The sequence below is a fragment of the Gigantopelta aegis genome, chromosome 5, assembly GCF_016097555.1.
Source record: "Gigantopelta aegis isolate Gae_Host chromosome 5, Gae_host_genome, whole genome shotgun sequence".
NCBI lineage: Eukaryota > Metazoa > Mollusca > Gastropoda > Neomphalida > Peltospiridae > Gigantopelta > Gigantopelta aegis.
Genome location: NC_054703.1, coordinates 3,896,928 through 3,901,225, shown reverse-complemented (window position 1 = coordinate 3,901,225; position 4,298 = coordinate 3,896,928).

Below are 4,298 nucleotides of genomic sequence, written 5' to 3'. Positions count from 1 at the left end.
CTATGACATAGGCGTTCCGTGTGGAAAGAACTATAGCTCATAATTAATAAAACTAAAATTGCGGTCCATAATTAAAAAACTACAATTGCGGGTTGACATGGATTTCACTCCATCGTGGTTCACTTACGGTGATGCATTAGCTAGATTTGGTTTCCAAAAATTAATGTAATTTTCATTTATTATTAATATTTTTTAGAGAAATAAGGTCCTTAAATCCGTGACAGTATGCCTTTAATAGGACTGTGCATGCAGTGTGTGTTTCAAGTCACGCCGACTTCTATTTCTGTCGTAGTAATATATATTTTATACACTTTTCCAACTGATTTTCTGCATTTCAATTGTTAGCGAAGAGTCTTTACAAAACATCTCAAGAATAATCCAATCCAATACTTCCTGCTATATTATTTATAACCAATAACATATTAATCATAAACATTTAACAATAACAATACGAAATAAATATAAGTAATGAAGTGAAATTCATGATTTCCAAGAAGAACATCAATTTGTGGAAGGTAAAGTGACACTTCTACAATCATTGACATATATCACAATGTTTTCATGCAGACTGCCTCTCTCCACGTGCTGCTTGAAATGGGGATAATTAGTCATCGACATATATCACAATGTTTTCATGCAGACTGCCTCTCTCCCCGTGCTGCTTGAAATGGGGCTCATTAGCCTACCAGTCTTTGGACACTGGGTAAAAAGAAAACAGAAGAGAAAACAGACAGGCTGCCTGATTGCCTATCAATTGTACTGGAAACCTGCTACAATAAATGGTACACAGCAATAGTAGACAGCTGGGGACAATGTCTTTAATTTAATCTCTTTAATTTTGTCATTAAAATGGGTTTATTGGAAACATGTTGTAATGTTATTGGCATCCAGCGGACGACAATTATCCTCTTTAATTTAGTCATTAAAAAGTGTATATTGGAAATAGGCTACAATTAATCACAGGTAGGTTAGAATAATCTCTTTAATTTAGTCATTAAAAAGTGTGTATTGGAAATATGCTACAATTAATCATAGGTAGGTTAGAATAATCTCTTTTATTTAGTCATTAAACAAGCTACTGAAAACATGCTACAATTAATGATAGATATTGACGACAATGTCTTTAATTTAGTCGTTATAAAGGCTCTGTTGGAAACTTGCTATTAATGGTAGGTAACCGAGGACGAAAATCTCTTTAGTTTAGTCATTAAAAGGACTGTATTGAAAACATGCTAGAGGCCGCCATAAAGAGGGTTGCCACTCCCAGACTAGGTTACTAAATCAAAACTAGCACCAGGCAAAGCTAATTAGAATAAGTACAGCTGTGACGTCATGCACAGTGATAACAGTGATGCTATCGGGTGTTCCTGAGAGATGAGCATATCCAGCCCTACCCAATGGCACCCGTCATGAGTATTGCCATGACAACTGTCTAGTCTGTCACTCTTCTAAAACGTTGAAGACATAACAAATGTGCAATAGTTTCACCAAAGAGATGAAAAAGTATGATTGCGAGTCATCACAGTTATATTTATTCCACGCTGTCCTGTGCTAGTTTTGATTTTGTAAACTCGGCTGAGAGTGGCAGTCCTCTGAGCTATGCAGGACTGATGCACTGTCCAGTAAAGGATCTACTAGAGAGTTGCAGTCCTCTGAGCTATGCAGGACTGATGTATTGTCCAGTATAGGATCTACTCGAGAGTTGCAGTCCTCTGAGCTATGCAGGACGGATGTATTGTCCAGTATAGGATCTACTCGAGAGTTGCAGTCCTCTGAGCTATGCAGGACGGATGTATTGTCCAGTAAAGGATCTACTCGAGAGTGGCAGTCCTCTGAGCTATGCAGGACTGATGCACTGTCCAGTAAAGGATCTACTTGAGAGTTGCAGTCCTCTGAGCTATGCAGGACGGATGTATTGTCCAGTAAAGGATCTACTCGAGAGTTGCAGTCCTCTGAGCTATGCAGGACGGATGTATTGTCCAGTATAGGATCTACTCGAGAGTTGCAGTCCTCTGAGCTATGCAGGACGGATGTATTGTCCAGTAAAGGATCTACTCGGGAGTGGCAGTCCTCTGAATTGTGCTGAGCAAGACGGATGTATTCTGCAGTAAAGGATCTACTCCGGAGCGGCTGTCCCTTGAGCTATGAAAGAAGGATGTATTGTGTAGTAAAGGATCTATTCGGGAGTGGCTGTCCTCGTATAGATGAGTCACTTTACAGAGATTCACGGAACCACCCACTATTTCGACGAGACACTCTGCTTTTACTATTTCTGTCACAGTAACATATATTTTTGACAAATTTCCAACTGGTTTTCTGCATTTCGGTTGTAAACGAAGAATATTTGCAAAACATCTTAAGAATAATTCAATCCAATACGTAAAGTTATGATTTATAACCAATAACATATTAATCATAAACAATGAACTTTAACAATAACAACAAATACAAGTAATGGAATAATTTCATATAATTTTGTTTTATTAATTTGTGGTAGGTAAAGTGGCACTTCTACAATCATTAACATATATCACAATGTTTTCATGCAGACTGCCTCTCTTCCCATGCTGCTTGAAATGGGGATAATTAGTCACTGATATATATCAGTGTTTTCATGCAGCCTGCCTCTCTTCCGGTGCTGCTTGAAATGGGGATAATTAGTCACTGATATATATCAGTGTTTTCATGCAGCCTGCCCTCTCTTCCCGTGCTGCTTGAAATGGGGATAATTAGTCACTGACATATATCACAATGTTTTCATGCAGACTGCCTCTCTCCCCGTGCTGCTTGAAATGGGGATAATTAGTCACCGACATATATCACCGTGTTTTCATGCAGACTGCCTCTCTCCCCGTGCTGCTTGAAATGGGACTCATTAGCCTACCAGTCTTTGGACACTGGGTAAAAAGAAAACAGAAGAGAAAACAGACAGGCTGCCTGATTGCCTATCAATTGTACTGGAAACCTGCTACAATAAATGGTACACAGCAATAGTAGACAGCTGGGGACAATGTCTTTAATTTAATCTCTTTAATTTTGTCATTAAAATGGGTTTATTGGAAACATGTTGTAATGTTATTGGCATCCAGCTGACGACAATTATTCTCTTTAATTTAGTCATTAAAACGTGTATATTGGAAATAGGCTACAATTAATCACTGGTAGGTTAGAATAATCTCTTTAATTTAGTCATTAAAAAGTGTGTATTGGAAATATGCTACAATTAATCATAGGTAGGTTAGAATAATATAAGTTGTAGAAGCATCACGAGGGGTATATGGCTTTTTATGTACCCTTTGTGTGTTCTTTTACCCCGAGCCGTAGGCGAGGGGGTAAAAGAGCACATAGAGGGTATATCAAAAGCCATATACCCCGAGAGATGCTTCTACAGCGAATTTATCTTGCCGACATGTTAAACCATATAAAATTATAGCCAAATAATCAAAATAACGCCAGACAATAATTGTTAACAATTTATTACCGAATCCGTACCACGCGGACGCGAACGAAACCACTTGCCAGTGACGAAAAATAGTTCCATCGATAAACGAGTTTTTAACTTCAAATGTTTGTAATACGAAATTGTCTGAAACAGATATTAATAATAAAAAATAAAAACAACTTCTCCTTTTTTCATCAGAAATGTATGTAGTAAAAAAAGAAAAATATTTTAACCCCCCCCCCAAAAAAAAACTGTTGCTAATCGCGCATTAATACAATAACACCACGACCGTAGGTTGCCGAGTTCAACATTGCAGCTTTTAAAAGTATTGAAATAGAGTATTTTATAGTAAAAAATAAAATTAATTATGTATACTTGATTGATTATCAATGCTATTTATAATCTGATTATAATCTTTAGCATTAACTGAGGTGGCTGGAAACTGTTGGAAATTACAGACGGGGTATAAGAGAATTTGGCTCCGCCCACAGGGGTATAAGGGATTTGTCCAACGGCAAACAACCAATGAGATTAAAGAATTTTACATGAAGGCGAGATAATCTCTTTTATTTAGTCATTAAACAAGCTACTGTAAACATGCTACAATTAATGATAGATATTGACGACAATGTCTTTAATTTAGTCGTTATAAAGGCTCTGTTGGAAACTTGCTATTAATGGTAGGTAACAGGATGACAATCTCTTTAATTTACTCATTAAAAGGACTGTATTGAAAACCTGCTAGAGGCCGCCATAAAGAGGGTTGCCACTCCCAGACTAGGTTACTAAATCAAAACTAGCACCAGGCAAAGCTAATTAGAATAAGTACAGCTGTGACGTCATGCACAGTGATAAC